Consider the following 26,956-nt stretch of genomic DNA (forward strand, 5'->3'; position numbering starts at 1 on the left):
TTATGTTCAACCATATGCTGGTTGAGCCCTGTGACGTGAGCTGTTTGTTTGTGTCTCTGCCCTTAGATTGGGGAAGTTTTAGAACTTCACTGCTAAGCTTTAAATAGATATTTTTGAGCAAATTTTTATGTAATTTTTTACTCCATTAAATAGTTCTATTGTCTGTCAACATTGTAATCCTATTGCTAGTAATATGGGAACTTGGAAGGTCAATATGTGGAGAAAGTCCCCTGATATGGAGGCCATGTTCAGTAGATAGGGCCGAGAACGGTGTTTATAGGATTCTTGGCTAGAAGACAAAAAAATTTACAAATATCAAAAATACCCAATTGTGACTTTGCTTACATCCTAATATCTCCTACTGGGTCTCTCCAAGATGTAAACAAAAATATGTTATCCTATTAAGATCACCTCAATCTATGAAAGTGTTATCCAATACGATCAGACTTCAAGAGAAGTATTGTTCAATTTGCGTGGTGCTGGAACATGAATATTAATCAATCCCTACACGGTTTGATTGTGTTGGATTCCTGGCTTAGCATCTCATAACATAAATATTCGCAATTTGTTTAGGAAGCATAAGCATAGAGAAAGAAACTGTACCAGAGTCTCCAAAGACTTCTTGTATGTCTCTCCTGTGATGGATGCCACAACACTGATGTTACTTTTTGTCATGTAGAAATTCAGAAAACTATGGAACCTTCTCTTATTTAAGAATTCAAATAGCATTTTTCATGCTCACCTTCAAAATTAGGAAAACGGGTTTGCCTTCTCTGCCTACCAATTTCTGGAGTATTTTTCTTCTCAAACCCTACATTCAAAATAGCCAACATACAAACCACCGAGTTTTCATCAAATTCTCCTAACAAATCCGTTTGTTGAACAACTATAACATATCAAACTTGTCTCTTTTTTAAAAATCACGGAGATAGATAGAGAGTGACAGGACCTTCAACTGCTGTGCAATAAGAATCCCTGGATACAGCCTGCACTGCTCCAATCTGCCATTAAAGTCACTTTCAGCTCTCTGGTAAGAACAGAGCATATAGATACAGAGCTTTTAAAGAAGAAGTGTTGGCTTTAATTAGGACTCACCCCTGCAGCTTTCACGAAACTCTCAGTTACACGATTCAGCAGAGGATGACCCAAATCGAAAAGGGATTGCCCGTCAAATTTCTTCAGATCATTCAGAAGACAATATGTGAGCTGTTTGTATCAAGAAGACAAGAATTAATTGGCCGTCTATTAACCGTGTTATTTTTCAACCAAGTAATTTATTATATTTAAACATAAATTGAAGTTCATTAAAATTATTAGTAAAGTGAATATGCCGGTTAGAAGCATGCACAAAGAAACGTGGCCACATGTTAGCAACGTAAAGTGTCTTCTCGTACACAAGACCAACTAAACAGCAAGAACCAACTGCTGCAAGCTGTGGTTTTGTGGACCAAGCATTTGTCACAAGAGACATAAATCCCTCTTGAACTTACGATCTTAGCATCGTTGTTCCCTTTTCACTGTTGTGACTATGATTACCTTCAGGCTCTGTCAACCTAGCCCTCTCTCTCTGAATGTCTCATCTATCCGGCCTCTGCTCTCCCTGAGGTGTATTTCTAGGCTTTTGTTGAAAGATTCGTGTAGCAGCCACTGTCTTATCTCTCTAATGTCCCATCCTCTGATCTGTCTCATGTCCCAGCTCTGTGATCGTTCTGGGACCGGTTCTGTTCTCGCTTGACAAGCTGCTTTCGCTTGCCTGTAACCCTGCCTGCATACAGATATTGCTGAGGATAGCTCTCTCTGTTCACTCATGCTTGCTGCTTAAGACTCTCTTTTCCCTCTCAGTCCATGGGCGCTATCGGTTCACACCCTTCCCTTCAGTGATCTTGCAATTTCCATTGCCAAACCCTAATACCCCTTGGCCAGAACCACAACCACTACACTGAACCGCACACCAGGAACTAAGCTTTCTCATTGCATCCGGTTAAGGTAGGAAAATAACATGGTTCCATAGTGTAAAGCTTAGTTAAGCCAGCGGAGTTCACACCCCTAGGCTGTGCGCTGCAGGTGGCCCTATCTGTCTATGTGCCCCGGACATATACAACTGATTTCTTCAGACAGAAAGCATTGACAGGATATGCCCTGCCCCCTGCCTTAGAGGAAGTAATAACCTGCTAGATTCACCGAATCGTCTTGATGTGTTCGGAGATAAAAGACTATCCTATCCTACCAGCGTAGGAATTGGTTTGGAATGCAGCGCCGGAACACAGACATATATAGAGGTAGAGGTAAGGCTCTCCTTTCATCCGTGGTCTATTCACATCTATCAACGATGGATGCCCCTTCCCCTATTGTCCACACGCCCCGCATCTTAGCCATTTTAGCCTGCAGCATCTTATCCATTTCTAGATCCAGAGCTAAAATTTCCAGGGTTGAACCATAATCTATGGAAAAAGCTGTTTACCTCATCGATAAGCCAGGGAACTTAGCTGCCTGTTAACCAGTTGATTCACCATCATCAGAAGCAACAGAGCCAATTTCATTTTGAGATTGATAGCCCCCTTCCCCTCACTGCGTCAAGAAGAACCCTAGTTGCTTCCTATAGATAGAGAGAAGTCAGCTGCCTGCACATATGCTCTGCACATACGCTGGAAACCTGCTTGGTCAATTAAATGCAGGGTTGAACCATAATCTGTGGAAAAAGCTGTTTACCTCATCGATAAGCCAGGGAACTTAGCTGCCTGTTAACCAGTTGATTCACCATCATCAGAAGCAACAGAGCCAATTTCATTTTGAGATTGATAGCCCCCTTCCCCTCACTGCGTCAAGAAGAACCCTAGTTGCTTCCTATAGATAGAGAGAAGTCTGCCAATCCGCCAGCTGCAGGCCCTGCATGCAGAACAACTGCCTGCACATACGCTCTGCAACCTTAGCATATACATATACCTGTTTACGAATTAACGAATTAATGAATTAATGCTAGCATTAACACTAGACCGTTGACGGTCAGGCATAATGAAACTGGGCGTAAATATCAACTTAACCTATGTTCGGGCCTCTTCCGCCTCGGGAAGAGGCCAAATAAGATGGGAAAGCTTCAGCGGGGAAGCAGACATAGGTTATCTGGGGAGAACACCGCACAGACCTTATACTAAGCGCCGTATAACAGACTAGGAAAACGCTAAACTAATGCTAAGTCGGGTCATAACGATTACTATAGTCCCTGCCGGATGCCAGATGGCAGGGACTAATAAAAATAATATAGGAGTTTAAATCATTATATTTATTCATTAGCATAATCATATTAAAAATATAAATGTGGTTGATATAGTCTAAGGTTTCATTTGTATCTATTACATTTAAGTTATTGATAAATATATAATAGTAAAAATAATAAGATAATTTTTTCGATGAAATTATGTAGAGGATATTATATCTTCTCCAATGTTTCAGGTGGACTCTCCACCCATCATCACAGACTCAGAATTTGAATTCAAACTCTGAGATGATGGTCCCAATATGAATAACTCTCAAGAAAAAAAATATTTAAAAAATATTATAATAAAAAATATTAATAATACAAATAATAAAATTAATAATATCAATATAATAAATAATAGTAAAATTAGTAAATAATTAAATAAGAATAATAATTTAAATAATAATAAATCATTAAATAATTAAATAATATTGAATAATTGATTTTGATATTGAAACAACCTTTTTCATAATGTGATGTTGGACAATGGTTGACCATGGTTGATCTGCATATTGAGACAATCTTTGTTATAATGCGACGTTGGACCATGGTTGATCATGGATGACCATGGTTGTGACAATGTGACATTGGAGCAAGAGCCAATCTTTGTCATAATGTGACCATATTATAAACTCTAAAGTAAACATGATTGACCATGGTTGACAACGATTGATTTTCATATTGGTAAAATATTTGTCACAATGTGAAGTTGGACTATGGTTGGCCATGATTGATTTTCGTAGAGACAAGCTTTGTCACAATGCAGCGTTGGACTATGGTTGACCATGGTTATGAAAATGTGATGTTAGAATAGACAATCTTTGTCATATTGTGACCATGGCTATTGACCATGACTAACCATGGTTATTGACCACGCTTGCGACAACCTTTGTCACAATGCGACGTTGGAACTTGGTTGACCATGGTTGCTTTTCATGTTGAGACAATCCTTGTCATAAAGTGACATTGGTTGATTTTCATATTGAGAAATTTTTTGTCACATGTGACATTGGACCATGGTTGACCATGATTATAAACTAATGGATTTATATTAGACCCAAAGATTAATATTATAAACCCTATGAATAATATTATACTCCAAAAATATTAACCCTTAGATTAATAGACCCAAGGAATTGATATTATAAACCCAAGGGAATAATATTATACCTAAGGGGTAAATATTATAAACCCAAGGTATAAAAACTCTAAAATAAACATGGTTGACTCATATTCATAAAATTTTTATTAGAATACGATGTTGGACTATCGTTAACCATTATTGATTTTCATATTGAGACAAGCTTTGTCACAATGCGACGTTGGAAAATGGCTGACCATCTTTGGCCATGATTCATCTTCATATTGAGACAATATTTGTCACAATGCGACGTTGGACCATGCTTGACCTTCAATGACCATGGATATGAAAATTTGATGTTGGACCAAGAGACAATCTTTGTCACAATGTGACCATGGTTATTGACCATGACTGACCATGATTGACCATGATTAACCGTGGTTGACCATGGTTGAGACAACCTTTGTCACAATGTGACATTGGAACATGGTTAACCATGGTTGATTTTCATAATGAGACAATCTTTGTCACAATGTGACATTGGTTTAGTTTTATATTGAGAAAATCTTTGTCACAATGTGACATTGGTTGAGTTTTATATTGAGAAAATCTTAGTCACAATGTGACGTTGGACAATGGTTGACCATGATTAATAACCCAATGGATTTATATTAAACCCAAATATTAATATTATAAACCTTATGAATAATATTATATCTTAAAAGTATGAACTCTTATATTAATAAACCCAGGTGATTGATATTATAAACTCAAGGGATAAATATTATAAAACCAAGGTATAAAAACCATATGATAAAATATCATAAACCCTAAAATAAACGTGGTTGACCATGGTTGGTTTTCATATTGAGATAATCTTTGGCATATTGTGACATTGTACCATTATTGTCCATGGATAACCATTATTGTAAACCCAAGAGATTTATATTATATCCTAGGATTAATATTATAAACCATATGAATAATATTATACGCTAGGAATTTGAACCCATAGATTAATAAACCCAAGGGATTGATATTATAAAGTCGAGGGAATAATTTACCCAAGGGATTAATTCTAAAACCCAAGGGATTAATTTTAAAACCTAAGGGATTAATATTATAAACAAAAAGTATATAAACCCTAAGATAAATATTATAAACCCTAAAATGAACATGATCGATCATGGTTGATGATCATTGATTTTCATATTGATAGAATATTTGTAACAATGTGACGTTAGACTATGGCTAACCATGATTGATGTTCATATTGAGACAACATTGGTCACAACGCGACGTTGGACTATAGTTGACCATGATTGATTTTCATATTGAGACAACCTTTGTCAAAATGCGACATGTTGGACCATAGTTGTGAAAATGTGATTTTGGACCAAGAGACAATCTTTGTCATAATGTGGCTGTGGTTATTGACCATGGTTGACCATGATTGACCGTGATTAACCATTTTTTACCCTGGTTGACCATGATTGACCATGATCAACTATGGTTGACCATGGTTGAGACAACCTTTGTCACAATGCGACATTATAACATGGTTGACCATGTTTGATTTTCATATTGAGACAATCCTTGTCACAATGCGACATTGGTTAATTTTCGTATTGATAAAATCTTTGTCACAATGTGACATTGACATTGGACCATGGTTGAACATGATATTCTCTTCCATGGTTGTGTTCTTATTACATATTATTGGTCAACATTATTTATTATTCTAGTTTTAACAATTTTTTAGTTAATTAATTTAATTAAAAGAATAAAAAGGATATAACTACTTTGGAGATAAATTTCAAGCATTTATTTGTGTGTAATACTATGAAAATTCTAGAATATTTCATGGAGGTTAAATCCTTATCGTCCACCTAGTAATTATTGTTAAGAATTCATAACTGGTTAATGTGGACCTCCAAGCGACCAACTGTGTGTGAGAACATGGACATGTGTGCCTTGATCTTCATCAGCACTACTTTGGAGAAAAATATCAAACATTTATTTGTGTATAATACTCTAAAAATTCTAGAATATTTCACGGAGGTTTAATCCTTACTGTCCACCTAGTAATTAGTGTTAAGAATTCATAACTAGTTAATATGGAACTCCAAGCCACCAACTCTGTGTGAGAACATGGAGATGGGACATGGGTGCCTTGATCTTCGTCAGCACTATTGCATTTATGAATTTGGCATTGATTTCTTCTTATGTTTTTTTGTTTTTATTTCAGTTTTAGGTAGATATTGTATGTTGATTGGTGTTCAAATCTTATGTGTTATTTACCTCATATATGAAAATGGATATTATCCACGATAAAATGTTTATCAAAAATTGTAGTAATTACAAAGTTTGTTATCTTTGTATGTTGATCAGTGTTCAAATCTTATGTATTATTTAGCTCATATATGAAAATGGATATTATCCACAGTGAAATGTTTATCAACAGTTATAGTAATTACAGAGTTTGTTAGGTTTATCAATGGTTGTAGTAATTACAGAGTTTGTTAGGTTAAATTGTCATTGTTCATCCACGGTGAAATGTTTATGTTGTAGTAATTATAGAGTTTGTTAGGTTAAATTGTTACTGTTCATCCACAATGAAATTTTTATCAACAATTGTAGTAATTACAGGGTTTGTTATATTAATTTGTCACTGTTCAAATGGTATCCATGTTGAAATGTTTACCAATGGTTTTAGTAATTACAAAGTTTGTTAGCTTATCCATGGTAAAAATTACTGAGTTTGTTAGGTTAAATTGTTATTGTTTATCCACGGTGAAATGTTTATGTTGTAGTAATTACAGAGATTGTTAGGCTAATTTGTCACTATTCATCCACGGTGAAATGTTTATCAATGGTTGCAGTAATTACATCATTTGTTAGGTTAATTTGTCACTATTCACATGGTGTCCACGATGAAATGTTTATCAACCGTTGTAGCAATTACAGAGTTTGAAAGGTTAAATTTTCATTGTTCACATGGTATCCACAGTGATAATATCAACCGTTGTAGTAATTAAAGAGTTTGTTAGATTAGATTGTCATTGTTCACATTTAAAGGGTTTGTTAGATTAAATTGTCACTGTTCACATGGTATCCATGGTGAAATGTTTATCATTAATTGTAGTAATTACAAATTTTGTTAGTTTGTTAGGTTGAAACGTCATTGTTCATCCACAGTGAAATGGTTATCAACGGTTGTAGTAATTATAGAGTTTGTTAGGTTAATTTGTCACTGTTCACATGGTTCATCCATGGTGAAATGTTTATCAATGGTTGTAGTAATTATAGAGTTTTTTAGGTTAAATTGTTATTGTTCACATGGTATCCACGATGAAATGTTAATTACAGAGTTTTCTAGGTTAAATTGTCACTATTATGTTTATCAATCAACAATGGTTGTAGTAATAGGTTAAATTGTCACTGTTCACATGGTATCCATGGTGAAATGTTTATCAATGGTTGTAGTAATTACAAAGTTTGTTAGGTTAAATTGTCATTGTTCACATGGTTCATCCATGGTGAAATGTTTATCAACATCAATGGTTGTAGTAATTGCAAATTTTGTTAGGTTAAATTGTCAGTGTTTACATGGTATCCACGGTTGGTTGTAGTAATAGGTTGTATCCACGGTAAAATGTTTATCGAAGGTTGTAGTAATTATAGAGTTTTTTAGGTTAATTATAGAGTTTGTTAGGTTAAATTTTCACTGTTCACATGGTATCCACGGTGAAATGTTTATGAACGGTTGTAGTAATAGTTGGTATCCATGGTGAAATGTTTATCAAAGGTTGTAGTAATTACAAAGTTTGTTAGGTTAAATTGTCACTGATCACATGGTATCCACGGTGAAATGTTTATCATTGGTTGTAGTAATTACAAATTTTGTTAGTTTGTTAGGTTAAATTGACATTGTTCATCCACGGTAAAATGTTTATCAACGGTTCTAGTAATTACAGAGTTTGTTAGGTTAAATTGTCATTGTTCACATGGTTCATCCAAGGTGAAATGTTTATCAATGGTTGTAGAAATTATAGAGTTTGTTAGGGTTTTTTAGTTTGTTAGGTTAACTTGTCACTGTTCATCCACGGTGAAATGTTTATCAATGGTTTTGGTAATTACAGAGTTTTTTAGGTTACATTGTCATTGTTCACATGGTTCATACATGGTGAAATGTTTATCAACTGTTGTGGTAATTACATAGTTTGTTAGATTAAATTGCCACTTTTCACATGGTATCCATGGTGAAATGTTTATCAAAGGTTGTAGTAATTACAAAGTTTGTTAGGCTAAATTGTCACTGTTCACATGGTATCCACAGTGAAATCTTTATTATTGGTTGTAGTAATTACAAAGTTTGTTGGTTTGTTAGGTTAAATTGTCATTGTTCATCCATAGTGAAATTCACGCCAGCTTAAGCTGCAAACACCATATTGATGCATCCTAAGCCGCAAATACCCACATTATGCAAATTCAATTTCATGTCACACTATGTGTGCCCCAGGAATTTCAAATATTCCATACTTAGTAAAATATTCCTTAATCAAGGCTTAACACATCTGATGAAAACCCACTTTATCAAAGTTTAAGTTTTTAAGCGGAAATATATTCGTCTAACTATCCCAAGTTTAGACTTTAATAACCTTTGAGTGGAACCTTACACAACTCTTCATAACCTTTGGTTAATTCTTATTACCCGCACATGTCAACCATACCATGGTCTTCAGACTTTGGTTAAAACCCAAACTTAACCCATAAACATTAATTCCACCTATTTTTATTATAATTCTCATATAATAGAAATAAATCCTAAAACACACTTAAACCTTTACCTTTCCGCCTTTATTTGAATCTTTGCACATATATCGATGCTCTCTTTAGTGCATTTAATCCCTTCCGTTGATCTCATTCCTTGATCTGATAGTTATCACGTCCCCGATCATCAACTAACATTGGACGATCTCTACTATTGATCTGCTCCATCCGATCCAATGGTTGTCGCATCACCTGATCGCCAACAAGCTTGCCTAATCTTCATCGTTGATCAATCTCACTTGATCTAACGTTTATCGCACAATCTCATGTAGAATTAAGCACGACTGATATCAAAATGAAGGCACGTGAGAAAAGTGGTTTTCTCTTTCCTCCATGTGCTACATGTCTGCCGCTAAGTCTGATCATGTAGAATTCTGAAATACCATTTAATACCTTTAGGCCGCGCGAGAAACATCTTACCCTTTGTGGGACCACTTCATCCTTTTCTAGCACATGGGTTGAATCTCCACTGTCCATCTTCTTGACTTATTCTGCATGACTTACTCTTAGTCGTCTATCTCCCTCGCTCTCGTTCATTGATTTAATTGATCCAATGACTCCGCTTCGCAGCTACATTCTTTTGTTTCTTACTATGTAACAACTCATTCAGATTTCTACCTGTGTATGTGCTCTCACCTAACAATCTTCATTGGTTCTGAACTCAATCTCTGCTCACACCTTTACGCTTCCTTCAACTTCATTGTAACATTAAAGGCTTCCTCTTGTACTATCTATGTGTAAAGCCATAACACTCCTCTCTGTTACTCCTTCTCGGATTCTGCACACCTGCAACCTAAGTTACGCAAAATTACTCTAGTCACACACACAATTTATAATTCATATGCACAACACATATCATAGAAACTCAGAATTGAGTTATCTATATTAATAAACAAAATTTTACACATGAATTTCTTCCTCGGCCTCATTTTCAATATCAGTGGCCTTTCTCTCCTACCCTTAGGCTTACAGTCAAACCTATCAAATCTCACTCTAACTAACTTACGGACTCTCTACCTCCCTACTATGCCTTTTAGGCTTACATTTATAAAAAAGGTTCTATTTAACCAATTTTGTTTCAGATCCTTAATTTGTTGAACTGAATCTTGAATATCCTCTAAGTCCACTTTTAACTCCAGTTATCCCTAAGAATCCTCTATAGTTCCACGAATCATGACACCACTTTCTAGTCTAAGACTTTGTTGTGGCCAGCAACAATCCCCCTTCTTATTTAGTGTAATTACTTTAATACTAAATAAGTGGGGACCCTTAGCAAAAATTTAAAAAATCAAAGTAGTGTTTAAATTTCCCTTTTTCGAATAAAATTACCATCATAAGCTTAGGAAGCCCCCCCTTGAAAAATCCAAAAATCTAAGTTTTATGATAAGGTAAGACACAAATATTTCCTAAGGAATATCACATCACAAAAAGATAACGGGATACCTCCTTAAAAGCCGAATTCCAATATTGCGAGATCACGATACGCGATAATATCACATCGCATCTAGCAAATACAACTTACATGAAACACTTTAAAATTTGCCGATATGTGATGACGTCGATTGAAAACATGTTAACAAAGATTGTCATACATAAAATTTTGCGATATTGCGATATTGCGATGTTGCGATTTTGCGATACAACGACAATGTGATAATGCGATGTCACGAGCAACCAATTTTTCGATGTTATGATTCTGTGACGTTGTCATTCCGCGATGTTGCTAAAATCGCAAAATCGCTTCATCGCAGATCTTTCGGGCGCATTATTCAAGAAAAGTATTTTCCAAAAGCTGACACCTAGTTATGTGCTTTAATGCTAATAAATGAGATAGTTTCCAGTTATTAATGGAATATGGGTTCGTGCTTATCGAAAAATCATCTCACGTAAGGTGGTATATTTGATGTGTCTTCAGCATTTAAAAACTTTACCATCATCCTTCCTTGTCATTATTTTCACTTCACTTGTGAATTGCAGGAACGGAGAACAGAGGATGATACAAAGCAATACGCAGGTTAAAATGGGAAAGAAAAGCAAAGCTTCGAGATCTGAAGAAGAAGAAATGGAACCCTTGTATACAGACATGGCCTGTAACATAGACGTAGGAATTGCTATGTGGGAGGGCATGTATAATCTGCTTGAACAGGAGAATCCAAGAGTAATGGAAGTTGCTGCTACTGCCGGCTCAAACAGTTCATCTGAGGCATCCATCACAGATCTATCCTACTCATTCTTACACCGGATAGCAACAAGACCCAAAATTCTCCCATACATAGACATGGTTAAGTGGTTATTGGATAGCGTTGATATCAGAAACAGACAGTTTAAAACTCAGGGTCAAGGACTTATTGGCTCATTCGCTGCGCAGGATTTAAAACTCATGTATCATTTACCGGAGCCACAGGCAACTTATAACAAGCAGTTTATGGAGAAATTTGTAAAAGAAAATCAGGACCTGGCAAAAACCACCAAAGACTGGTCTAGGAGGGACGAACCGTTGAAGAAAGATAAACACGGTATGTACAGTACTGGTTCTCTCACTTCCCCATATTGCTTTGCTGCTGCCATGCTCTGTAGATTGTTTGGAATGCCAGATATCAATAAATTTTCATCAAAATGGCTAACGTTATTGGATGCCGCCATGAATGCCACTATTATAGATTGGGCTAAAATATTGTCTGATAACTTAGTCACGGCCATTCTAAGTTACAGATCTAAAAGAATTGCCTCTCAGAGAATCTATCCTCCTCTTTACCTATCTACGTATGTAATGGATGCGATATGTTATGTTTCTAAGTTTCCTGTAATGGATTGGAAGTGAACAACTCAAGACCCCTTACCTATTCATGTCTATCATAAATAATTGTGGGACTCTAAGTTCACTCCATAATTCTACCAGATTTTTCATGGAATTATGCTGCCCTTGTACAGAATATTTTATGATAAAAATGCTCTGAGATTCTCTCCTGAAGCAGAAGTAGACATCCTCCCTGTCATAAGATGGTTCGGAGAGGAATTGTTTACTTATGTCAGCGTATTTGGAAGTTTCGCTTCCCCTCACGTCCTACCTTTATATGTCCCTAATAAGCTCTTAGCTTGAGAATTGCTTATCAAACCTGTGGAGAAGGAGGTCTGACTAAAGATTTGAAAGACAAAAACAAGGCTATATGGCCCCAACTTCCTGTAGCCTGTGGGGCCTTTTCGCTATTTGATGTAGGCCATGCATTCACAGAAGTAACAAATATAACATGTTTAGAGTTATTCAAATTTTCAGGAAGACCATTCGACCCTCATGATGTTGCTAAGAATTTCACTACTTCAGTCAAGATAAAGGTGTTTTCTAGAGAATATGATTTATTTGATGACATATTCCAACATAAAAACACACTTGAAGAAATTCTGCATGCAACCGAAATGTAATTTTCTCCAGAAGAATTCCAACAGTTCAAAATATACAGGGAAAGAATATTAGCCAGTATTCCATTGGAGAAATTATACCTAAAACCCGCAAGGGAACCAACTCCAAGTGTTAGTCTTAGTGGAAGTTCAGACACAAACGGATCTAAATCCAAGTCTAGAAAGGAAACATCTAAACATTCTAAAAGATCCGTAAGTGAACAGGAAAGGAGTGAAGAGTCAGTAAAAGATACTGCCCAGTTAACGGAACTTCTACAGCAACAGGTTTTTACCTCCCCGCAAAGGGATCCTCCCTCTCTCATCGTTTAGCAGCCATCAGTCACGACCGAACTAGATAAAGAATGGGAAACCTTCAACGACTTGATCAATCTTGAAGGGAAAACCATAAAAACACATGTGAGTGATGCACAGGTAACAAAAGAAGTAGTCACAAGAACAGTTAGCAATGTCTCAGATATGGAGCATATCCCTATTGCCCCATCCTCTGAGCTTATGCTCAAAATAGAAGAAATTCCTCCCCTTGATGTATTTTATAGCCCACAGCACAAAGCAGTAGTAAGAAGATAGAGGAAGAAAAGGAAATTGGAAAACGTGCTCCCTCAAGATGCAGAACAATTAGATGTCTTGTGGCAAGATCCCACTAGCAATCCCACTGAGAATCTCACCAAACTATCTCAGATCGCAGGAGAATATGCCTTTGCCACTATTGATAAAGAATCTGAGGTACAACAATTGCTAAAAGAAAAGGAAGACTAGATAAAAGCATTGCAACAATAGTTTCAACAAGCTAATGCCAGCAATGAAGCCCAAAAATAGCTTGAAAGGTTACAACAGGACTTCCAACAAATGCAGATAGGATATCAGAAAAGTTTGGATGAGAAAGGAAAGCAGTTACAGGATTTACAAGAGATGCACAAGGACAATCCTAAACTTACAGAATTTATCACAGAGTCCATTTCCTTGAATGAAAAATTACTACAACAGCAAGAAGCATTGGGCCAAAAGATATTGCAGTGGAACTATTATTGTGAAATAAGTGATAAAACCACTAATCAAGTTTTAGATTTACGAAGTGACTATGATTTAGTTGATAAATGGGTTACCGAATATTTGGCTTGGCAAGAAACAGACGAGGGAAAAAGAGCAGGTGTACCAAGGATCAATGAAAATCACAAAGAAATTCTCTTTAACAAATGGGACGAGAAAATCAGGGAGGCAGAGCAAGCAGCAGAAGGAGCAGCCGCGGCAACAAGCAGTATTATTGATTGTGTAAATGAAAATTTGCACATGGAAAATTTGATCACAGACACCACTCCAGGATATTTACCTAATGCACAATAACTACAGGCAAGTTGGAAGCAGAAGGAAAAAGAAAAGACAGAAGCAATCCAAGGGTTAACCAAGTTGAACTGGGATTATTACTGGGCATACTTGGTAAAGCCACATAGCCAGTGGATGACTCTTAAGTGCATCATCAATTCGGCCAAAAATATGGCGCTAGCTCTTGTCGATTCTGTTTTCTCAGCTCAGCTAAAATCGGAAGTCGGCCAACTGACTCTTCTCAAACAGATGCTGCATGCGTGCGATTTCAAGGACCAAATACATAAGTAGTTTAATTTTAGATTCAATTTTAGCTTTAATTTTGTTTTATTTTCCTCAAAAGAGGACGGTCATTTAAACCACATCCTACATTTTTGTAATAATTTATTTTTAGAATTAGTTAGTAGTATTTAAACCCTTCTCAAGCATTTAGAGGAGGGTCCTGAAATTTATCAAAAACTTATCCCCAAAATATGCACTTCTGTACCCTCTCAGGAGGTTTTGATGAATGAATGGAACAAGATTTATTGATGTTTGTATTTGATATTTGCTACTGATGTTGCACTTTTGTACTCTTAGTGGATATTTGATCAAGAAGAGATAAATTGTTATCGCTTGAAGCTCATGAGTAGGACTAGTTATAAATGATATTTCTATCTCTTAACTATTTCTGCCCTTCTGTTAGAGTGATTTCCATGCTCAATTATTTATATATTGATGTATGAATGCCTGAGTTATCATTTGGCACTTTTGTACGGTGATAGCTATTTATTTATGCTTAATGTATGAATAGCTTATTATGCGATATGTTTTTCACAACTTTTTCGTCTAACTTTTTATACGAAGTGGTTCATCTTTATTGAATTCTTTTCTCATAACAGTTGAATGATCTTTATTACTAGTTGTTATTTGAAATCATTTTATATCACATAAATGAAAAATTACACCCTGAGTTAGTGTAGATTTAGATATTTCTGCTTATTAGAATATAATTTCCTTATTATTAGATTAGAATTAGAATAGAAGTATTCCATTTAGAAACTGTTAGATCAGAAATATCAATCTTTCTCACACAACCACTTAAATTGGGAAACTGGTCCCATATCCCCAGTCGGACCCGCTATACCAAACGGAAAAGGAGTTGCCAACCAAGGTCCGGACCAGGCGGGTATCCCCCTTGTTGTAGACACAATTTTCAGGGCTTCAACATATTTGGCGCTAGAAAGAGGGCCACGAACTGTGAATGGCAAGCAAATCCAAATCTAAATACCATTCTTAGAGTAAATCGCCCTCACCATCTCCTCCGACTTCTCCATCGCATTTAGAATCTTTAAATCTAGAGTCAGAAGTTGCTGGAGTAACAGCCACTGCTACAAACCCTGATATTTCAGAACAATCTACTATTGAACCTCCTGAAGTTGAACGTTTGATTCATAAACTTCAGCGATTTTCTATATCTCCTCAAAAATTTGATAAATCTCAAGGCAGAGTGACTTTGCAATATAACCCTTCTCATCCTCATACCAGGTTAAAGAGCGAAAAGTTTGGTGTTCAGCCAACCGAATTACCTCTACCTACTAGGAAGAGAGCAAGGAAGTCTCCTAAGGGATCCAACAACGAGAATCTTTCGTCCTCATCATCCATCTCAACCTCTTCACTGCGAAGTCAACCATCCACTCCTGCACTTCAGATCATTTTCCATCAGCCTACTGGAACTTCCCCAACTCCTTCTCAACCATCTGGAGCCGTAATATCCCCATCTTCTCAACCGCGAGGATCATCTTGTGCAGTTTCCTCTGTTAGTAGTTCAGCGATGGCCCAATCTCCATGGAATAACCCAGGGGCAGTCCTAATGCCTACACCCTTGAGTCAGTTATCGGTCCATCCTAAAAAATGGCTGCCTAAGTTTAATCCCGAGGCAGGCATGCTAACGGAAGAACATATAAATAACTTTATGCTATCCATAAACCTCAATGGAGTTGTTAATGAAGATGTTGTTGTTCGACTTTTTCCTTATACTCTGCAAGGAACAGCCAGATCATGGTATTTCTCATTACCATCTAGATCTATTACTAGTTGGGACATCTTCCAGGAACAATTCCTGACCAAGTTTGGTGATGGCAGGTCTACAACGACACTAATCAATGACTTGTCTAACCTTAGGGCCGAGTCAAGAGAACCTATCAAAGATTTCGATTTATGTTTCAATAAAATCTTAAACAAAATAACTACTGCTTTTCAGCCTAGTGAAGAAGTGCAAAGTGAATGGTACATTACCGCTTTACCATCAAACTTAGCAATATTTGTTGATAGGGCTAACAAAACAACCTTAGTTGAAAATATGAGAGAAGCGATAGCAGTAGAGAAACATATTATGACCCTAGAAAAGAAAAACGCGATGGAAGAACGAAAATCTAAGAAGGTCTCTTTCAAAGAAGATCCCAAGAAAAAACAACCGAAAGATCCATTTGATTTAGAAGGATTACAAAAAGTTTTGAAGACCATGTCTAACGAAATGGTTGACATTAAGAAACATGTAGCAGAAACTTCTTCTAAAAAGCCATACAGGCCTTTTAAAAGAAATCCTTCAACTGATTCCAAACCCCCTAATGCTATCTCGAATGCTGAATCAAAAGAAGAAGAAGCTGTAGAGTTACAAGGTATGTGGGATTTCATCCTCCCAAATGAAGAAGAACAAGAGGCATTCCCGGTTAGTACTTGCAGTAGAATTCAACTTGATCCTCCTCAACCTACACCTAAGCCAAAGAGCGCAAGCTCAATGTCTAAGGATAAAGTCGTAGCCAAGAAAACATCACCTAAAGCGACTCAAACCAGCCCAGTCCAAACGAATACATCAACTCCATCTAAAAAACTAATCGTTTAGGATGAAATGGAGTATAATATCATAGAAGATATGAAAAAGACTGGGGCCAATGTTACTCCTTTTGAATTGAGCAAGTTAAAACACCAGCAAAAAGTACTTTTGAAAGAATTGCATGCTGTACCAGTTGCACCTTTACCAACCACTGTAATCTATCAAGCTTCCCATGATATGGGAAGACCTCCAACTAATACGATGAATAAAGTTGATCCAAATGATATCGCATTAATTGGAGGAAGATCGAGATCGCACACTCCCCCATTTCTCCTTACATATGAAATTTTCAATAAAAATGTGCATAATTGCTTAGTGGATTCTGGAGCTTCATCAAATATTTTACCAAGATCGATTTGTGCAAAATTGAACGTTAAACCACAGAAATCCGTTGTGTGCATAGTTCAGCTAGATCGATCGTAGGTTGAAGTGATTGGCGAGTTAAATCAGGTTACCATAAGGCTGCCATCCAACCCAAAGGTATGTCATGTTATTGACATCTTAGTTGCTGATATTCCTGAATTTTATGGATTAATCCTTAGTAGGGATTGGTCAGAAAAACTTCATGGATACTTTGCAACTGACTGGTCTCACATATGGCTGCCTTATAATGGTAAACCAAATCAAATAAAAGTTGAGTGTGAATGACATCAGAAATACATAGTAACAGAACTGGAGGGAGAAAATGAACCAGTAGCATATAATTCTAACATCATAGGCAACTATTCAGTAGATTCTTTTCTAGGAAATTTTAATGCTCATTCTTCACCTTACTTAGAACATTCTGTCTTATCTGAGGTAGAAAATTTCTCGCAAACAGATAGTTCTAAATGCCTTAATTTTATAGATAGTCATGTAAATAAATCTTTGTTTTGGAAACTATTTTTTGATGGTTCTAAGTCTAACGAAGGAGCAAGAGCAGGATGCGTGTTAGTAAGCCCATAGGGAGATAAAACCATGCTAACTTGCAGACTTGAATTCAAGTGTACCAACAATACCGCAGAATACGAGGCTTTAATCTGAGGGTTATACAAAGCAATCGGACTAGACGTCAAATACCTGCAAGTTTTCGAAGATTCTGAAATTGTAATCAGACAGGTACGTAATACTATACATTGTTTATCAGGTTATTTAAAGCATTAGGAAATATTTAGTTCAATATCTGACTAAACATTTTATAGCATTTAATATTTCATCAGTTCCCAAACTCCAGAATGCTAGCATAGACCTCTTAGCGAATGTAGCTTCCAAGCTCATTCCTTTAGAAGATTTTAGCCCTGACCGATTTTCAATAGAGTTAATTTTCAGACCATCTATTCCTGATAACATTACCAATTGGAGGATTTTCAACGACGATCCTGATATTGTGAGTTTCCTCACATCTGAAGGATCCTACACCAATCAAATAATTGACGAAGACCAACATGACCAACAATTGCAATAGGATAGCACTAATAATGCTATACCTAAATCAGTAGTCAAATTAGAAGACCTTTATGATTTGAAAGATTGATTCAAAAGATCTACCAATTCAAAACTCCAAATTTCAACTTTGAATTATGAATTAGTAAATCTAGGAACTTATGCCAAACCGCAAAATATCAACCTAGGCCTCGGCCTAGCCCCTGAAGAAAAATTAGCATATATTTGTCTCTTGAAACAATACCAAAGTGTCTTTGCTTGGAATTATGATGAACTAAAAACATACGACGCCTCCATCATGCAACATACTATCCCAATGATCAATAATGAAAAACCTATCCAACAAAAGTTGAGAAAGATCCATCCAAATTTAGAAAATCAGATCAAAACTGAACTCAATAAGTTATGGAAAGCCAAAATAATCTTTCTCGTTAGACATTCTAAATGGGTCTTCAATATGGTACCTGTTAGAAAGAAAAACAAAGATATTAGAATCTGCATTGACTTTGAAAACCTTAACAAGGCCTGCCAAAAGGATAATTTTCCTTTACCTCCCATGGAACAAACACTGCAAGCAGTTGTGGGCCCAGAATTAATGTCATTCTTGGATGGATTCTCAGGATACAACTAAGTGTTGGTACATCCTGAAGATCAATTAAAAACTACATTCAGAACTAAATAGGGCACATACACATATCAAAAGATGCCATTTGGTTTGATTAACGCGTGTGCCACATTTCAGAGAGCCATGGACATTGCATTAAAAGGGTTAGTTAATAAATTAGTGGTAATTTATTCAGATGATATAATTGTTTATTCCAGGAAACAAAACAACCATCTCAAGGATTCAAAACAAATCTTCCAACATTGTTTAAGGTATGGGATTTCACTTAATCGGAAAAAATCCTTTTTCACATTAAGTGAAGGAAAGCTTCTAGGATTCATAGTGTCAAAATCTGGAATCCACATCGATCCTGACAGAATCAGGGAGATTTCTACAGTACCCCTACCTCACAACAAGAAAGCCATGCAATCTTTCATTGGCCAGATGAACTTTGTAAAGAGATTCATCCCAGACTTTTCAAGAATCGTATCTCCTTTACAAGCCATGATTAAAAAGAATGCAAACTTTAAATGGGGCCAAGATTAACATGAGGCATTCAATCTGATCAAACAAGAAATTATCAATGCTCCATCTTTAGCAACTCCAAATTTTTCCGATCCTTTTATTTTGTATACATTTGCCTCAGATAGATCATATGCTGCGATACTCACTCAAGCAAATCAAGAAAAGGCAGAAGCCCTAATTTCTTTTTTTCAGTTCCAATTTACAAGGTACTGAATAGAATTATTTAGATGTGGAGAAACAAGCTTATGCTGTTTTTAAAGCAATGAAATATTTCAAACCTTTTTTACTCAAAACACATACCAAGATCATAGTACCATTTCTAGCGGTGAGAAATCTTCTGGTACAGAAGGATGTGGGTGCGAGAAGGGAAAATTGGGTTACTGCCTTACAAGAATATGATGTAGAAATCAAACTAGCAAATATTGTAAAAGGTCAAGGCTTTTATAAAATGCTGGTAGGAGCATCACTAATGCTTGAAAATAAAACTGAAGAGGTACAAGTATACGAGGTAAGCCTAAACGATGCTGAGTCATTATACACTGATATTATTTATTATCTAAAGAACGAATATGCTCCTTCAAACCTCGATCATACCAAGAAAAGGGCCCTGAGGTTAAAAGCCAAACAATATCAACTCGTGAATAACGTTCTTTTTAGAATAAATTATGATTTTGTTCTTCTTAGATGTCTTGAGAATGTTGAAGCTGAAAAAGTTTTGCAGGAACTCCACGATGGGCCAGCAGGGGGACACTACGCTGGAGATGCAACTGCTCACAAAATTTTACGCGTAGGCTATTACTGGCCCACATTATTCAAAGACGCACATAACTACATAAGGAAATGCCAAGTGTGTCAAACCGCTACTGGGAGACAAAAGAAACCATTTTTTCCACTGCAACCAGTTACCATCAAAGGGGGATTGGACATAATAGGTGAGATCATTCCTCACTCTTCTAAACAGCATAGATACATCCTGATAGCGACAGATTACTTTAGTAAATGGGTAGAAGCAGTTCCACTCAAGACGGCTAATGCTGAAAACATCATTGAATTCATAAATCAGTTCATAATCACTAGGTTTGTATTGCCTTCCGCTTTAATGTTTGATAATGTATCATATTTTTCTGGTAATACAACGATTGAATTTGCACTCAAAATGGGTTTCAAACTTAAATATTCTTCCAATTACTACCCGTAGGGCAACGAGTTAGCTGAGTCTACAAATAAAAACCTAATCAGGATGATCAAGCGAACCATTGACCAAACTCATAAGAATTGGCATAAGTCTTTAATATATGCTTTATGGGTAGATCGAATAACGCAGAAAGTCGCTATCGGCACTTCTCCCTTTAATTTAGTTTATGGGAAAGAAGTTGTTCTTCCAACACATATTGGAATTCCCCCTTTAGCCTTAGTTCAATATATTGATGAAGCACCAACTTCTTCTTTACAACTTAGGCAGCTGGAATTGATTAAATTAGAAGAACAATGAGAACGGGCTAAAATAACTCACGCTCATCATCAAGCATTGGTAAAAGCCTCTTTTGATTCCAATATGATATCTAGAAAAGATTTTCAGATGGGAGATCTAGTTTTAAAATGGGACAAGGCTCATGAGGAAAAGGGAAAACATACAAAATTTCAAAGAATGTTGCTAGGTCCTTTTCAGATCATAGAAGTCATAGGTTCTTCTACCTTCATGTTACAAGATTTAACAGGGAAAAGAGATTCTTTACCTGTTAATGGTCAGATCCTTAAGAATTATTTTCCATAGAAGATAATTCTTCTATTTTTGTAGAATAGTTGTTTTCTTATTTTCATAATAAAACCGGTTGTAAATGGTTACTTTTGAGATTCATGAAAAAGACACAAATTCTCTTCTAGATTTTGTTTTTTCACTTGTATAAATAGAATTCTTTCTAAAAAATTAATCATTACTATTGAAAGATACAGTTAAAGACTATAGGCATAGAAATGATATTAGTTTCAACTGTATAAATTTTGATGAAAAGCCACCTTGAGTTAGAAATTGTTTTATTTCACTCAATGAAAGGTATCAATAATAAAATGAAGATTCTCTGTCTTCAGGAAACAATGACTTCCTCCCCACTTAGGAAACTACAATATTCGGAGAATGATCCAAGGATACACATTAAACTTAAAGAGTAAGAGGTCTCATAACGAGCCGACTTATCATGATCATAGATGTATAGCTTGCTGACTTTGCCAATACTGCATACCACAACAGGGCAATGACTCAAGATTGTTAAAATCAAAAGACAAGGGGTTTCATCACGAGCCAGCTTGTTCAGCAAAGTTATAAATCAGTGAATGACTGTGTCATGAATTGGCTACCAAACCAAGACATTGCTCTTTAAGGATAAAAAGAAAATAAAAACAAAAGTGTGGAAATGGATTTTTATTTGAAAATTTGTAAATTTCTCTAAGTAGGATACATGATCATTGTTGGATAATAGGTAACCTTGTCAAAGCTATAAACGCTTGCTGGCAGCAGAGGCTCTACCTACGAAAAATGAGTATATTTCAAATTGATTTACAGAGAATACTTTGTTCTTATCTTTATAAACCAAGTAATGACTGATATAGATACAAGGACTAGCTTGAGGAAGTAAATAATCAAAGTTGGGAAAAAGAAGAAACAAAATATCATTGATAGGCAAAAGCATAATGTACTTAGTCTTTCTATAGTAACATTTAAATTTTTGGAAATTTTTTTGTTTTGGAAGTTTTGAAAATTCAAAAAGCAGCAGAGATAACTGGTTCTTCCAAGTGAATCGCCAATTGTTGTGGCCAGCAACAACCCCCCTTCTTATTTAGTGTAATTCCTAATACTAAATAAGTGTGGACCCTTAGAAAAAATTTAAAAAATCATAGTGTTTAAATTTCCTTTTTTCGAATAAAATTACCATCATAAGCTTAGGAAGCCCCTCCTTGAAAAATCCAAAAATCTAAGTTTTATGATAAGGTAAGACACAAATCTTTCCTTAGGAATATTGCATCGCAAAAAGATAACGAGATACCTCCTTACAAGCCACATTCCAATATTGCGAGATCACGATACGCGATAATATCGCATCGCATCTAGCAAATACAACTTACTTGAAACAGTTTAAAATTTTCCGATATGCGATGACGCTGATCACAAAATCACATTTCGTAGAAAACAGGTTAACAAAGATTGTCATACATAACATTCCACGATATTGCAATATTGCGATATTGGGATTTCGCGATACAGCGACAATGCGATGTCACAAGTGACCAATTTTACGATGTTATGATTTTGCGGCGTTGTGATCCCGCAATGTTGCGATCTGCGATATTGCGAAGCAAATCGCAAAATTGCTTCATCGCAAATCTTTCGGGCGCGTTATTCAGGAAAAGTATTTTCCATAAGCTGACACCTGGTTATGCCCTTTAATGCTAATAAATGAGATAGTTTCCAGTTATTAATGGAGTATGGGTTCGTTCTTATCAAAAAATCATCTCACGTAAGGTGGTATATTGTGTCTTCAGCATTTAAAAACTTTCTCATCATCCTTCCTTGTCATTATTTTCACTTCACTTGTGAATTGCAGGAATGGAGAACAAAGGATGATACAAAGAAATACACAGGTTAAAATGGGAAAGAAAAGCAAAGCTCCGAGATTCGAAGAAAAAGAAATGGCACCCTTGTATACAGACACGACCTGTAACAGAGACGCAAGAATTGCTATGTGGGAGGGCATGTATAATCTGCTTGAAGAGGAGAATCCAAGAGTAAAGGAAGTTTATGCTATCGTGGGCTCAAACAGTTCAGCTGAGGCATCCATCACAGAGCTAGCGTGCTCATTCTTACACCGGATAGCAACAAGACCCAAAATTCTGCCATACACAGACATGGTTAAGTGGATATTGGACAACGTTGATATCAGAAATGGACAGTTTAAAACTCAGGGTCAAGGACTTATTGTCTCATTCGCTGCACAGGATTTAAAACTCATGTATCATTTACTAGAGCCACAGGAAAGTTATAACAAGTAGTTTATGGAGAAATTTGTAAAATAAAATCAGGACCTAGCAGAAACCACCAAACACTTGTCTAGGAGGGATGAACCGCTGAAGAAAGATAAACACGGTATGTACAGTACGGGTTCTCTCACCTCCCCATATTGCTTTGCTGCTACCATGCTCTATAGATTGTTTGGAATGCCAGATATCAACAAATTTTCATCAGAATGGCTACCGTTATTGGATGCCGCCATGAATGCCACTATTATAGATTGGGCTAAAATATTTCTGATAACCTAGTCATGGCCATTGTAATTTACAGATCTAAAATAACTGCCTCTCAGAGAACCTATCCTCCTTTATACCTATCTGCCTATGTAATGGATGTGATATGTTATATTTCTAAGTTTCTTGTAATGGGTTGGAAGTGGACAACTCAAGACCCCTTACCTATTCATGTCTATCATAAAGAATTGTGGGAATCTATGTTCACTCCATACTTCTACCAGATTTGTCATGGAATGTTGAGATTGCAACAAGATGATGGAGCTTAGTGAAAAGAGTCACCTTCACTAAGTGGGCCCGCAGGAAAATTATGGTGAAAGTTCTATTTTTGGATCACAACAGGGATGATCACAGCAGGAGTGACCACAACAGGGATGATCACAGCAGGAGTGATCACAGCAGGTGTGATGACAGCAGGAGTGATCAAAGTCTATTTTTAGATTGGCTGTCAAAAATAGAAAAGTCAAATATCATTGTCTCATAATAATATTTGGACTATAAACTTGATCTTATTCTCTTGGAGCACTTCAGTTTGAGCTACATATGTGGCACATGCAGCTGTCAGAAGGAAATACGCTTTCTTTGTGGGTCAGTTGAGTTGTTGCATGCATGACTTCAGTTAGAACTCAACCAGTTGAGTTTGGTGCAGTTGATTGTGGAGTTGATGGAGTTGTGTTCAGTAAACTTGTTGTAGTTAGTATAACTGCAAATAGACTAATGATGAGTTGTTAAACTAATTATTAAATCATAATGCAACTATAGAATACATCAGTTAACTTAGTTTCATGTCAGTGCATGTTCAGTTCAGCAGGGACAGGTGTTAGAGGATCAGATTGTTATCAATTGTGACTATAGTTGTGCATGAGGATTTGCACAATCAAGGGATTGAGTATGCCAATGAGTATTTCCCAGTAATGCCTAGGATTATAGCCTCTTCTCATGTCTTCCCCAGTGTGAGTGATTCTTTGGAGGTAAATACGACTTTGGTTAATCCATTCTCATTGATTCTTGAGCAGGTATTGAGCAGTGGAGGCAGGAAAGCAGTGGAATAGATTTGGAGATCAGATCTGAGCTGTATTGTGTGTAACAGGTGGAGCAGGTACTGGATTGCTTGTCATAAGCATTGTACTTTGTAATGTTACATGTTCTCAATGATTAATATACATATAGTGTGGGGTTTTCAGCTGTAAGCTTTCCCCAGGTTACATACTGTGTTAATGTGTGAATGCTATTGATGTTTTATTGTTATTGATGCTACTAAATTGATGATCAACACAGAGCAACTTATGTATTGTGTATGTATTCCGCAATAGTACATGATAAGAATAATCTAAATTGACTATGTGTTTATTATTCAAAATTTCTACATGGTATCGGAGCTGTTGATCATCAGATCTACTATTCAGGAAGTGTTTACATTCTATTTCTTCAGGCAGAGTCTGTAATCGGGCCAGGTAGCCTCTAGATTCATCCTTCCTTTGGAAGGTGAGATATCCGGTGAATGCCAATACAGTCAATCTCTGTATGAGAAATATTGTGTTCTCACAAATCTTAGATCCGAGGCGGTTGACTTTGGAGCTGGTGGAATTCGAATTTGCAACAGTGTTTTCTTGGTGGCAACGCAACAATATCTTTCAACGGATTGCGATTGGAGTATGCTCTTGAGGGCAGCTCAAACTATATTGCATGGAAGGACAGGATGGATGGAGTATTGGATGATAACGGGCTAAAGGAGTTCATAGAGACGGATGTCCCAAAGCCTACTGATGCTACTTAAGCTGATGCTTGGCAAAAGAAGACCATAAAATGTCAAAGGATTATGTTGGAGGGTGTGAAGGATCACATTGTGTCTAGCCTGCATGGAAAGACTTCTCCTAACCTGATGTGGAAGGTTTTAACAGATCTATTCCAAAGCAAGAGCGATCAGAGGAAGCTTGCACTCAAAGATAAACTCAGAAACATCAAATGCGACAAGGGTGACAGTATGCCCAAGTATCTCACGAAGTTCATTCAGTGTCGAGATGAGCTCGAAAGTGTGGGGTTGCTGTCGATGATGAGGACTTGGTGAGCTTGGCTCTCCTTGGTATTCCGAAGAGTTGGCATTCCTATCAGGACTCTGTCAATGGTCGGGAGAAATTGCCAGGATGGGAAAGAGTGGTCAGATCTTGTGCAGGAGGAGATCAGGCGGAGTACCAGGGATGGATCTTTGTCAAAGGGAGTTGATGAAGAAAATTGCGCTTTAGCTGCCAAAGCAATGGAAATGAAGAGCAAGAAAGCTTCTCAGTCTGGTGCGAAAGGCAAAAAGTAGGACATGTCCAAGGTGAAGTGTTTTCACTGTCACCAGCACGGACACTATGCCACTAATTGTCCACAGAAGAAGAAGAACAAGCAGGCTGCTGGATCTGCAGTAGGAGAGGCTCTAGCCTCACAGTTTGAGCTTGATTTTTGATTGATCGCATGCTTGGTTTCAAGTGTGATGGGATCGGTATGGTTCTTGGACAGTGGTGCGTCTTTTCACATGACGGGAGATAAAGATTTGTTTTCTGATCTGGAGGACAAAGATCTTAGACTGCACATCGAGATGGGCGATGATGGTAGATATAGTGCGACCGATATCGATACCATTTCCTTTGAGAGGGAGTCTGGTAAACCCTTCGTATTGAAGGAAGTCATGCATGTTCCAGGATTGAAGAAGAATCTTATCTATGTGGCGATGTTAGAAGACAAGGGGTATGATGTTGTTTTCAGCAAGCGAAAAGCTTTCCTACACAGCAAGACAACTGGTGAGACCCGGAAGATAGGGGTTCGAGTGAGGAACCTTTGTCAGTTACATGTAGATGGATGTGCAACAATGGTAGGCAAGGCAAAAGGATTGGTGAGCCGGGATGATGGCGAGTTATGGCACAGGAGATTGGGTCACCTTCACCATGGAGCCTTGAAGATTCTGCAGCAGATCACTACAGGGCTTCCTAAAGGCACTCTTGCGCAGTCAGATCAGTGCAAGGAGTGTACTTTGGGGAAGTTTGTGAAAGCCACCTTTCACGAGAAGGATAGTCGCGCCACGACAATCCTTGAGAGAATTCACACAGATGTGTGTGGACCTTTCCCAGTTTCTTTGACAGCAAAACACAAGTATTATGTGATTTTTGTTGATGATTTCTCTCGTAAGTGCTGGATCTTCTTCATGCAGAAGAAGAATGAGACATATTCAAAGTTCTGTGAATTCAAAACACTGGTCGAGAAGGAGTCGGGGAGGAAGGTGAAGGCTCATAGGAGCGATAATGGTGGTGAATACATCTCGGAAGAGTTCAAGGATTTCTGCAAGGC

This window comes from Pinus tabuliformis, chromosome 2_1 (genome assembly GCF_031772625.1).
Source record: "Pinus tabuliformis cultivar Carrire ecotype Pingquan chromosome 2_1, CPIR1, whole genome shotgun sequence".
Taxonomy (NCBI): domain Eukaryota; kingdom Viridiplantae; phylum Streptophyta; class Pinopsida; order Pinales; family Pinaceae; genus Pinus; species Pinus tabuliformis.